Here is a 13,037-nt window from a genome sequence, read left to right on the forward strand (position 1 = left end):
GTTATATCTAGTAAAGGTGAGTACAGCGGTGTTTTCCTGGTTCTCTTAGACAAATGAGAAGCTGATTTGTACACAAAGAATAAACTTTTCAAACTCTGCTATGAATCTAAATTTTTACCTGTACTTCAACACACAGATACTTCTAAGGAATGGCAGCTTAAGAGAGAACAGTTTTAGTAGAATCGTAGTGATCTTCACAACTCTCAAGTCAGAAAGTCATAACTAACAATTCCATGTTTGTAGTTCTAATATCTTTTTCCTTGCAGAGTTACAGAAAGAACTGTCTCTGGTTACATTGTGCAGACTCTACTGAAGTCCAGGAGATAACTTGAAGCAGAAAGTTCTATTTGGTCTACCACGTAATGCTTAAATGATACATCAGGTGAGGGGAAACCTGAGTTGGAAGCATGAATACATACTGTAAGCCTGCCACACAAAATTCCATTTTAGAATGGACCACATAGCTGTTGATCAGCAAGAGCACAGCTGATACCAATCTTCTGACTTTTTGAACTCAGGAAGGGCAAAGGCTCAGAGTATGCACTGAGAGACTGCTCTGTGTTGAACACACACACAACGTGTTCATTAGTAAGAGAAAATGGAGTACAGCTGAGACCGAGAGACCCACTACAGGTGTAGGACATTGATTACAAAAAAACTGAGAAGGAGCTCTGTTGGAGAGATACAAGAGATTGCCTTTAGGCTGACCTACTGAAGAGTGAAAACCAACAAAGAATTTAAGATTAATAAAAAAGAACAGGTCCTGTGTAGAAGGAAGTTGTTTATTTGTATTTTTATTTGAACTTTGAGTTTAGTGAAGGATCCAGAGAAAAGGGAAAGGACAGTAAAATACCAAATAAAATGCAGTATCTGTTATTCACATAGGAAAAAAAAAAATCTAGTTATCCAAAAACTGATGGGTCCAAAGGTCCTGGAGTCATAGCAGATTGATTTCTGAAATTGAATTGAATTAGGTAAGTGAACATCTTTGCTCGAATGGTTAAGCTGGACATCACAAATTATTAAGAAAGAAATAAAGAGTAAAACAGAAAATGCCCTTATGCCATTATTCTATGGCATAATTATTCCTTTATTCTTCTACTGTCTTTAGGACTGTGTGCAGGTCTCATCCTCCCATCTCAAAACTTCTGGAATAGAATACAAAGAAAGGAGAGCAAAGAAAATGATAAAATATACTACAAGGTCGCTGGATGAGGATGGATTAAAAGACTATAACTCTTCTTCCTGGGAAAGAGGAAGCTGAAAACAGTAAGACACAGTTGTCTAAAGTCACATATGGCATTAAAAAGAAGAACTTCACAGGCTTATTACTTAGTTTTGCTAGACAACTGAAGCAGATGAGTAAAGGATTAGGCAGGAAGCTTACTTGGTATATTTTCATACAAAATATAAAAATCTTTGGGACCAATGGAAAACAGAAAGAGGTTCAAAAATCTTCAGAAAAATAATGGCAGAAAAGGCTTTTTTGACAGCTAAGGCATTATACCTCTCTTTTAGCTGTCTGTTTTTCATAAGTACCTGCCAGAGTCTCAGATTAGATAGAAGGCTTTTGACCATTTCATATAGTCTTAACTTACTGTTATTTATGCCTTACTCATCCCATTAGACAATAAAAAGGGATATCAGGACTAATAAGATAAAATATAGGATATTTTGCATTGTTTTTTTATTATTTTTTCTTAGGTATTATTTAGAGACCTTGATGTCTTAGAAGTTACAGTTATAACATGACTGGGTTAAGTAAGAGAATGGCATGTCCTGTGAAGTTGCATGTAGAATGAAAGCATGACACAGGCATATTCTAAAAAAAAAAAAAAGCTGGAATTGATGTAGCTATCTAAATTTACCTCTGGAGGAATTAAGATAATTCAACCTTACCCTCTCCCGTCTTTCGTACAGTTTTCATACATGTGCTTGTCCCTTGCCTTGCCTTATCTTGCTTTTCTCTGGTCATGGCTTTGCCAAATTGAGTGGAGTCTTCTGTCTTACTGTCTCAGTTATAGCTCCATGTGTAATCCTATCTGCTATACCGGTTCCATAGGATGTTCAGAATTTAACAAGGCTTAAATTCTTTTGACTGTCATGGCCCATGAAGTGATTGCTAAGAGAAAGTCTTAAGGTGAGTCAAGAGTTACTGTGGGAGCAATCTGTCCTAAGCAGGCTACTCTGCTAAATCCATTAGGGCTCTACACAGTCATTTGACTCTGGATCTGATCATTTAAATGGAGAGACAGCTGGCAATATCTCAAAGCAGCTGTTCCTTCCCTCTCTCCATGCTGCCAGGACAGGTGGTCTCTCAAAATTATCTTGTTTTTTGATAAACATATAATAAAATTGCATCCACTTAGTTGCATTTGGCAAATTTTTAATACTTCTGTCAATCTTCATCAAACTCCTACCATTCAAAATGTTGCAATAACTGAAGACTGAATTGGCAGGTGCCTCCTACAGTACTTCTGAACAGCAGATCAGGTATATTAGAATAAATCCTGCCAGTGGTCAAGTCTAGCTGAGTCTCTGTACTCTTCAAGACACTGTAGAGAGTTTGGGTTAAGTTATCCTTTTCTGCTTACTCTTTTGCAGTGCCACTCAGGTGTTAATTTCCAAGACACTTTGTCCAAGCCAGCTTGGAACTAGGAAAATACACCCATTACTAGACATTAAGCATTTCTCAGTCTCCCAGGTTTGTCTGCTAAAAAAAGTAATATCTACTCACTCTTAACAAGCATTAACAAGCACTCTTAACTTTTCTTTAGAAATAAAATGAGTGAAAACATAGTCCTGTTACTTTTTTTAAAATAAATCCCACTGGAATATGCATGTTATTTCTTCAGCTTCCAAATTACTGTTAAATTGTTTAGCATGGTTCTTCTAATAACTTCCCTCTGATGGCTCTTTTCTATATGCCTTTGGAAGTTAAATCTAATTAGAGTTGCTGTAGAACTGTTTGGCATATTTCTCACAAAATTCTTTACCCCCTGCCCTCCTCCATACTTAATACTTCCTCATTAACTCTGAAATGAAAATGAAAAGGAATTGACACACATACCAGTTTTCACTCAGACAAACACAGTAGAGGTCCCCACAGAGTATCTTTGAAAACCACACTCACAGAGAATGAATAAATTAGTTTATAAAACAGAGAAAATATTTTTTTAAAATATATGACTTTCACCCAGATCTTCACTTTCTAAAATATGTCTTTTTGTTTACTGATTACCCAAGTACGTCCCTTTAGATCAAACCCTCTTACTTTTCCAATACTTAATTGTTGTGCCTATGTATATAATCTGTATAGTAACAAATTAAATTAGGTTTAAGAAAACACATATTTCATGTGTTGTAAGAATAAAAAAGAAGCAGTGAGAAAAGGAGCCAAAACGGTTTACTGATTATAACAGTAACTATTAATGCTGATGCTCTAAAAAACCTGAATAATTTAAGCTTATATTTTAAGCTTATACAGAATTAGACTCTGTTGTTCATGATCAGGAGATTGAGAATATACTCCCTGAAGTTCTAGTGTCTTTTAAAACTGATTTTCCTCTTTCAGATTTCAAACTTTTAGGGGCAGTAAATATATTTTATATGTGCATCATGTTTTACTGTTTTAGTTTACAATTGAAATGGTCTTAAAATCAAGATCGAACACAATTAGATGGGGAAAAGGGATTTTACCTTGGTATTTATTTTAAGGATCCTTAGGTGCACTGTGTACAGGTCGAATGAACCGAAATGCACACCACAATGCACACCCCCACAATAGATAGAGTATAACATTCTAGGTCTTGCTAATTAGCATATCTATCAAAGGTTCCCCAATGAGAGGCTCAAGTGGGTCCCCCTCCCTGAGGAATCTTCCCCTGGATGGTTCTATCTTAGTTTACAAAATGTGCTCTGGAGAGGACCTTGGGGTCTGGGGCTTCTAAGATGTTTTTTCTCCTAGCTTAACAAAGTAAGTCCAAGAATGTGGGCTAAAAACACTAAGAATACAAAAAGCTATAAAAAGATATATTAAAGAGGTATAAAAAAAAAGGCAAAAAATCATCATGGCATCACCACCCATCCACTCACTCACTCCCCTCCACTCAACAGGAAGGGAGAGAAGATAGGACAAAAGCAGTAACAAGAAATCTCATAGGTTGAGATAAAGACGGGGCTATTGCTTACCTGTTAGAAGAGTTGGCAAAATGCATTGGACTGAAAAAAAAAAAAAAGCCTATTTAAATAGATTTGGCTGGCGAGAAACAAAAAGACAAACGATAAAACAGGAACTTTACTCACCCCTGTCATTGTTTAGGACCATGCAGCAATGAAATGAAACTGATCCAACATATGCAGTTAAATGTAAAAATTAGACAAAAAATATCATTGAGGTCATGTAGATAATTTTATATATTTTATTTCTTCATGTTGGGTTCTTTTAATTGAATGCCTCATTCAAGGTGTTTCTGCTTAGCTCTCCTTCTCACCCTTGTGACTATAATGTTGGCTAGAGTTAGTAATCACTATTTGTGTAAAAATTCTGTTCATATTAACCTTATCAATCAGCTATTTTAATGTCAACATTATGATATCCTCTTTGGGTGAATTTATATCAGCATTTAAACTAGCTCAAAAGCAGAACAAATAGTCTGAAAATTAAATTATAAAAATCAACTGCTACTAAAAGAGGATACTCCTAGAACAGGTTATTTTTCCAAATCAAATATATTTGTCTCCCATATTAAACATGTATCCCCTATGTTTATATCTGCAAGGTTTTAATTTTTTTATTTATCCACCTCTTAGTTCTGATTATTTTATAATATTAAAATAATAATAAATATAATACTAAAATTGTCATTTGATAACAAACATCTTAAAAACATGAAAACAAAGGTCAGTTTTGAAGAAAGTTCAAACAGAAGTAAATGCCTAGATGTTATATCAAGAGAAAAGCAAGGGATATTGTGTCTGTCTACACAGGCATTGATAACTCTTACAGCAATTCAGTACTTTTTTTAACCATGCTAAAATTGCTAAATGGGCCCTACTTTTGCTGTTACCCTGAGTTAATATTCATGTGGGAAAAAGGTAGTGTTGGCAAAGGTAGAATGAGTAGAAACAGGGTGAAATCTGAGTCTTTGAATGACTATACTGTTGTTCCATGTTATTCTTTTGTGGTCCCTGTACACCTGACACAACTGTTCCCTTGGGGTACCTTGCTATCCTGATTTAGACTCCCACAGCAGCTCATTAACAGTTGCAAGACAGACCTTTTGAGAAAAGGATTTAAGAAAAATCAAAATACACTATTTAACTACTACACCTGTACATAGCCACTGACACTATTCCACCTCTATAAAGACAGAAGGATTCCAAGAGATCTCTTACTACAACACTAAAACAAATGTACAGTAAAATCTCAGCCTGAGGTCACCAGCACCATGGGTGGTCCCGATCAGAAAGATGTGGAAGGAGCAATGCAGGTGCCATGCCATTCTCCCTTTGGAATGTTGGACTCTCACCTCAGATTTGAGCATTCATTTGTTTTCAGGTCAGAGTTAGGGTTCAGACAATCACAAAGCTCTAGGGACACTGGGACTGGATAAGGGATCCCAAGGCAATCACAGCACTGCACCAATATTGCTCCTTACATGTTTTTTAAACCTAGGCCACTCCATGTCCTGGGGACCTGATCTTCAGCCCCAAGCCATTATTAGGGTTAGGGTTCAGAAAAACACAAAGCCTACAGCTCCGGGCACATTGAGGCTGCAAAAGGAATGCCAAGAGGAGTATGGCTCCTTCTACACTTATTTAAACAGGACCACCCATTGTGGTGGGGACCTCATGCCCAGCCCCAAGCCATTATTAGGGTTGAGGTGAGAGTTCAGAGAACCACAAAGCCTACAGCTCCAGGGACATAGGGGTTGAAAAAGAATTTGCAATGTGTGCAGTGACCCGGATCCATATTGCTCTTCCAGGTGCTCAAGCAGAACTTTGTATATATGACGTTTTTCTTTCAGAACTGGGCAGATTTTTAACCTTATCCATATTGTGGAAAATACACATGCTTGTTTGTATTTTGATAATTCTAGAAAGTAGTGAGCTCAAGGTAGTTCTCAATGTTTCTTTTTCTTTTTTTTTTTTTTTCTATTTGGCTCCTATTTTTTATCTCAGAAGCATTGTTCATGGTAAAGCAGGGAATGGATAACCAAAGCACACAGCTCTAGAACCTATCTCACCAAAGACTGCTTTGGAAACAGAGTAAACCTTATCACCTTCTAAATCTAATATTTCACACACACCTCAGCTGGGAGCAGACAGAGGTGAAGAAACATTCAAAGATACAACAAAGTAGACCACTAGACTAATGAGGAAGAAAATCCCACCATGAACATACTTCCCCAGAACAGTCCTCAGGATGTCACATGACTTGTCAGAAACCTTCTCAATTCTATTCTTGAGAACAGTTGTTGACCAAGACTCAGAGGGATATGGACAGATGAAGACACTACCAGGGTACAGGAGTAGGTACTGGGAAGGTTGCTCTTTTATAACAATTTTAAGTGTATTATTGATGCTTTTTTGTATTAATGGGATAATTTGGATGACTAGATTCTTATAATGTTGATCGCACTCGCAATAAAGACATAGCTGCATGTGTGCTATGCTCCTTTCACTCATAAGAGCATTATGGGGTAACAATGGATTATGTGTCATTTTTGAGGACAATCTATGTGATATAAGCATATAGTAAGAAAAATGCACATATACGTATAAATGTATATTAAGCATCTTTCTGAAAGAGATTTACATTGGTCACAATCCTCCTATTTGTCCTAAAGAAAAGGAAACTCAAACAAAATTTAACTAATTATAATTTTTATTCTTAGTGGGGAGTGGCAAGCTCACTTAGGTGAATGGGAAAGAGTTTTAGTCAAAAGAGACAAAATTCTGCTCTCACTCCTATCTGTAAAGTCCTATTACAGTCATGGTATTGCATCATTGAAACAGAGAGTAGAACTTGGCCTCCATAGATATGCAATTAATATTAATAATAGCAACATTTTACATAAAGTGTATTTAATTCTTATGAAAGTTGTTAACTGTCTTAAAGATTTCAAACTTGCTTCCTGCAGCAGATCAGATAGCTCAGAAGCAAAACCAGGGAAAGCTGCTCAAATTGATTCAATGATTGTGCCTGAGTACTGGTGTGGTGGGACTGCTTCTAAAGGAGGGGCTGTAGCTCAGTCAGTTGGGATTGGTTGAATCATTCATTGCAGTTTTGAACTATTTATTTCTGTTCACAAATAGGCTTTGATTTGTAGGAATATATTTGACAGGCATCATTGTTCAATCAATGTAGCCGGAAAAAATCCAACTTTTGGTGCCTCAGTAAAGACTCAGTCTTGCAAGGCACTGAGACTTGTCAAGGCATTTTTTATGACATGGCAATTTTGCTCTTTGAAAAATTGACTGAAGGCTTCAGGACAGTGGTGAATGACAAATAACAAACAAGACACAGCAACTGGTTTGTTTTGCCAACAGATCTTCACACTTCAATACGGATCATCCTTCAGGACTTCTCTCTCTGATATCTATGATCAGGCAAATAACACCCTTATTCTTTTTTGTCAATATCAAATAAAAAGGGTGAAAAATAAACACTGAACTAAATGGCTATTAGAAATCTGAACAACCATTACTGCTTACTGGACTTTATAAATACCACATAAGTTTTAGGTCAAGAAAAAAATAGGAAGAAGAGGAAAAAGAAAATATAAATTGCATCTCAGTTTCTTCTACCTTGAAATTCAAAACCTAGGCAAAATGCTGCATAAGTCTGCAGTTTCACAGCAGGAAAAGAAAAAAACATTCCTCTCTAGTTTGTTTTCTTTTTCCCCTTACACACTTTACTTCACCGGCTTTGGGTTGTCTCTGGAACTCTAAGATCCTGGGATGAGCTGATTTGTCACAAAAAGTTGGTAAAATATATATTTGTATAAAAATTTATCTCTATGTTGTTGGTTCTTTTATATGTTAAAACAACTTAGGGAAAGGCTTGATAAGACTAGAAGTAGCATAAGGCAGTGGGTACAGGTAAAGAGGGAGATATATTAGCTGGAAACTGCTGGTTGACACAAATGGATCTGAAGTCTAAGTTCCATACTGTCGTGTTCTGATATCATTCTCTGTTTTGCTAACAAAAGAGCAGCATTAATTTCTCTCAAACAGTGAAACAGCTACCTGTCATGTGACTGCACAGCGGTTTAAACACTAACCCATGAAATAGATGACCTATTACAGTAATAAATTTGAATCTCTCGTGTTTGCAAATTACTTCTTTTTTAAATATTATTTTCCCCTTACAACTTCAAACTTAAAGAAAATGAGTAATAACTGTCTGATATTGCAGCATGTGGGATATAGTCATAATGATGGTGAAAGACTGTGGAAGTGCTAATACATGCCTTCCATGTGAACAAAGAGCCTGTTGCAAGGACAACCAACATCCTCCTTATCATTCTGCTATGCTTTCCTTTATATGGCAAATACTGTGAATCTCTGTTGAGGATTATTTCTGACCTTCAGTAAACTAAAAGAAGAGAAGTGTGTGCAAAATGTAGCATATCAAGCAATTTTTTTTTAACCCTGGAACTTAGAGGCAAAATATATACACATCATGTTCTGTGACTGTAGAAGGTTTCTTGTTAATAAAAGATTGGGCCTGTGTCCAAGACAGCAGGGCAATACATTTGCCTATTACCCAAGAAAAGGACACAACTGCATCATGAAAAAGAGATGGTTACAGGATTAGAACTGTACTGTGTGGAAAGATTGGCTTGAAACATGTAAGTAATATAAAATGAAACACTTTGAGTATAGTGCCACATGCATACAAGAGAATTGTTTCTGTGTTTATATAACTCAGTAAATATGATCTTTGACATTTCTAGTAAAAGACCACAGCATCCAAACCACTTATTCATGACACGTATGGAGAAGTCCCAAGAAGACCCAAGTTTATACAAGGCCCAACAAAATAGGGCCTATCCTTGGCTCTTATTCAGTATGTAGTGAGCATATATAATACTCTCCTACTGGACTAATTTAGTCCAGTAAAAAGAGATTACTGTATTCCAAAGGACATTCAAAAGAAAGTGTCTCTCATCTTTAGGAAAATATTTGTTTTAGTGTTTCAGAATTCTTGCACAATACCATTCTTTGCAATCCATTCTATAGGAACATAAGGATCCAAAGTATAATTCATCATTCTTAAAAAGCCTGTTACCTTCTTTAATAAGATATAGAAGATGTTTCATGAAATGCTTTGACAAATTTTGACTATGTATTTTTGAAACTTCTCATTTGTTACCATTTTACTTTGTTTCTATGAACTTTTACAAGAATATAGGATCTTTGTTCCTTTGCAGCTGATCCACTAGTTTCTATTTGTCTCCCACTTGAAAATCATAATCCTGAATTTGTGACATCACAGTTATCTATAGGGGATGTTATTATGATTCTTCAAATAGAGGATTTTATCTTATCATCAGATGGCGAATAAGGCATAAAGTCCTGAGGAAAAATTGAAAATTTGTGTTCTGTAAGTGATCTGACTGCAGCAGGGGGGAAGAGCAAAAGATTCATATATTTTCTTATGAAAATAAAAATTATTCTAATTTTAATGTGTTTCCTTGCTCAAGTTGTCTGTGAAAAACCATGAAGGTCCTCAAGTTTTAGAAACTGAATTTTGGTCAACGACAGATCCTGCTACTCCAGTACTGTTCCTCCATTTTAGTGAGGCTACTTAACATGTATTAATCCATTCAGTACAAATAAAAGTATTAAAATTAACATTGGAAAAATCAGTAGTGTGAAAGCACACCATGTTTTAAATATTTATACAAATGTTTTGACTCAGTGATTAAAAGTCATTGTCTCTTTTCAAATGTTGGAAAGAAGTGAACAGTTGAATAATATTCACAAGAGCACTTTGAGTCTCTAATTTCTCTAAAGCCAATGCCCTGTAGCATGTAATCACTCTGCAGCCTGTTTCTACTCAGATAGCTTCCTCTAGGAAGTGTTTCAGAACTAAATTGCCCTGAAACACAGCCTTGAACTCTGTATACAAGGAGATCAAGAGATTAGACTAAAGGCAGATAGAAATTTAAAAAATCTCCCTATAAACCAGGATTTAGACCACTGTTTTAAGCTCCAAACACTTGAATTCCTTTTTCCCAGTACTGTTTTGTCTTGTATTGTTGCCTGAGTAATAGGATAAAATTACCAAAGACTATGAAACAAGATCCTCAAAAGTCCTGCTCCTAATTTTTATAAAAATCACAGTACACTCGACTCAAAGATTTCTATATGATATCCATTTGAATCAAAACTAACTACACGTATTTCAAGCTCTGGGTCTGCCTTTAATTGGCAATTGTAGGTACAGGTCAGAATAAAGAATAAGCTATTACTGAAAGGGTTATCAGAGTGTCATGGTTTAACATCAGCTGGCAACTAAATACCACTCAGCTTCTTGTTCACTCCCTGTCAGTGGCATGAGGAGAGAGAATTGGAAAAGCATAAGGAGTACAGATCAGAGTGAAAAATAAGCTATCATTGAAAATGTTATATGCTACTTACCAGGAAAAGAAAAAAGTGGATGATTTTATTCTGTTTAATAATAATTGACCTTTTATTCTGGTTCTAACACAACTGATACCACACTGCACCCCTTGAAGCTGAGATCAGAGGTTCAAAATCTTTTAAAAAAGGAGCCCCTTATAAATGTTGCTTGAAACAAAATTTCTGGACCTATAAGTAGCCAGTAATAGTAGTGCTACTGGTATTTGAATATTTCTAAATCTGTAGCTATTGCTCTGACCTATATGAAAAAACCCAGCAATGACAATTTATATGTTAACCTTACAGTTCACTGATTGTCCATGAAGGCATGAAGGTGCTGGAAGATCTCAGAATATCTGCAGTTACTGACAACTCATTCTGATGCTTTCAGTAAAGCAGAGAATGGTAACAAAACCTTCTTTTGCCACTCTGTAGCTAGGGCACAAGTTCTATTCTATTTATTCTATATTCTACTCTGTAACTCAGTAAAGTGTGTTGACACATCAAAATCCCACTTAAAGAAGGATTGGGAAGTTTCATAATTCTCTTTCCTAATGTGTGTACTGGTTATCTCAGTAAGGTTAAGCAAAAAGCAAGCACTTGACATTTTAAAGTTCATAAATAAAAGAATATCTCATATTACATGCACGATGCATTGCTAACACCATAAAGTTCTGTGAGAGTATGACTTATCAACATGAATAGGGCAAACATATGTGACCACTAAATATCGATGTCAACATAATATACATTTGATTAAATAAATGTAATGAAATACAAGTGTATATATTTTATATATATATATATACACTTCTATATATTTTCTACTATACTATATAACATAGTACATATAGGCATAGATATTCACTTACCATACCAAAAAAATATATTTTCTATCTAAGTGTATGCACATACATGTAAAGAGACTTCAAGCAGACCCTTTATATGCAGTGTAATTTACTTTTTTTTTTTTTTAGGAGAAAAAGTCAGTTTAACAACAACCTACCTATCAGTTTCTATTGCTTCTGATGAGTAGTCTCATTTCAATTGTTATTATTGCTTATCTATCTGAGCTTTCTTTGTGATAAAATATGCATGAAACTAGAAGATACACCACAATTCAGAAATGCAGTTTTATAGAATAGAAGTAAAGAGAAGTAAAGATTACTTAATAAACTACTAATCTCTCAGATTATTCAGACCTGAAGGCAATTTTGTTCATGTGGTCAACAGAGAAAATTATTCTGTTTCCTGTACGTATAGAAGAATTTAATTTACTGTGCCCATTTAGCTAGACATAAATTCAAAGATAAACTGCAAGTCCATAGGAAGTTTCAAAGCATAGAAAACTTTTATATAAATGATTACACAGATGTCTCTGGACACTATGTATCCTCTTTGCATAATTATTTTCTTATGAGTTGTTTTGAAATAAGACATAATTTGGGTCTGTTGCAGAAAGAAAGCTTATTCTTCCTGAATGCGTAAAGTGTAGAGACAGAATAACTATTCTTAATATTTATATTAACATAACATTTATAGTATATTGTATGAAATGCAAAAATATTTAGATTTAGATTACTTATAAGCCTTTTACCTTATATTGATTAAGGCATAGTCTAATGGAAGTGTAGCATAAAGAAAGTCATATTTTTTTACCTTTTAAACTGAGAAGCTGTTTATATCTTCAAGGCTTCCCTGTTGGATTCTGCAGAGGGAAAATAAAGGCAAAGAATGAACTGAAGAAAAGTTTATAACTGTCCAAGTGTAAGAACAGAAAAAGAAGGGAAGAGATTTGAAGTGCAACTGCTTTCTGAGTCCAGTCTTCTACATATATCTGACAAGAAAAAAGTATTTAGATGATTTATTGTTGTGGGTGTATTATGGTCATTTAAGTTTGGATATCTGCACTAACCTTCTTGCCTTAGGGTCCCACTACAGTCAGAAGATTCAGAGAAAAAAATTTCAAGAATGACTTATTTTACCCTGAAGCAGATATTAAAAGCTGGTCAGATAATCAAAGTGATGAATAATGCTAAAGATTCTTCCACTAACAAGTAAAAGAACTACAAAAAAACCCTACTTCATATGTAGACATCAGAATTTTAGATACCTAAAAGAAACTCAAATTTTCTTTTCTCATTCATTTGTGTATTTATATAAAAGCTGAAAGGGTAGTTCAGTAATTGGGTTCCCTACTAAGTGGTAAAGTCACTCAAGGTATAATGGCTTGCTAGAGTCTGGGATCTGGCTTAATGCTTTTTGTTTGACTTCGCATTTTAAATTAAGTTAAACTATTATTTTAAATGATGAAGAAGAGAAGATTTGCACACCTAAGCAATTGTTATCAACCACAACATATTTTGAAAGATTGCCAATGCCATCAGCTATCCCTTGTGCAA

At 35.1% G+C, this 13,037-nt stretch overlaps 1 long non-coding RNA gene across 3 annotated transcripts; it reads left to right on the plus strand.

Annotated features, from left to right (window-relative positions):
* Positions 1–705: 705 nt before the first annotated feature.
* Positions 706–12,404, plus strand: LOC138104587 (uncharacterized). Of its 3 annotated transcripts, XR_011148131.1 has the most exons (4): positions 706–974; positions 1,112–1,269; positions 10,942–11,040; positions 12,328–12,404. It is a non-coding gene; the product is annotated as an uncharacterized lncRNA (long non-coding RNA). The 3 variants fall into 3 exon arrangements; XR_011148132.1 differs by lacking the exons at positions 10,942–11,040; positions 12,328–12,404 and adding an exon at positions 6,184–6,612; XR_011148133.1 differs by lacking the exons at positions 10,942–11,040; positions 12,328–12,404 and adding an exon at positions 2,605–2,727.
* Positions 12,405–13,037: the final 633 nt, after the last annotated feature.

This window comes from Aphelocoma coerulescens, chromosome 1A (genome assembly GCF_041296385.1).
Source record: "Aphelocoma coerulescens isolate FSJ_1873_10779 chromosome 1A, UR_Acoe_1.0, whole genome shotgun sequence".
NCBI classification, from domain to species: Eukaryota; Metazoa; Chordata; class Aves; order Passeriformes; family Corvidae; genus Aphelocoma; species Aphelocoma coerulescens.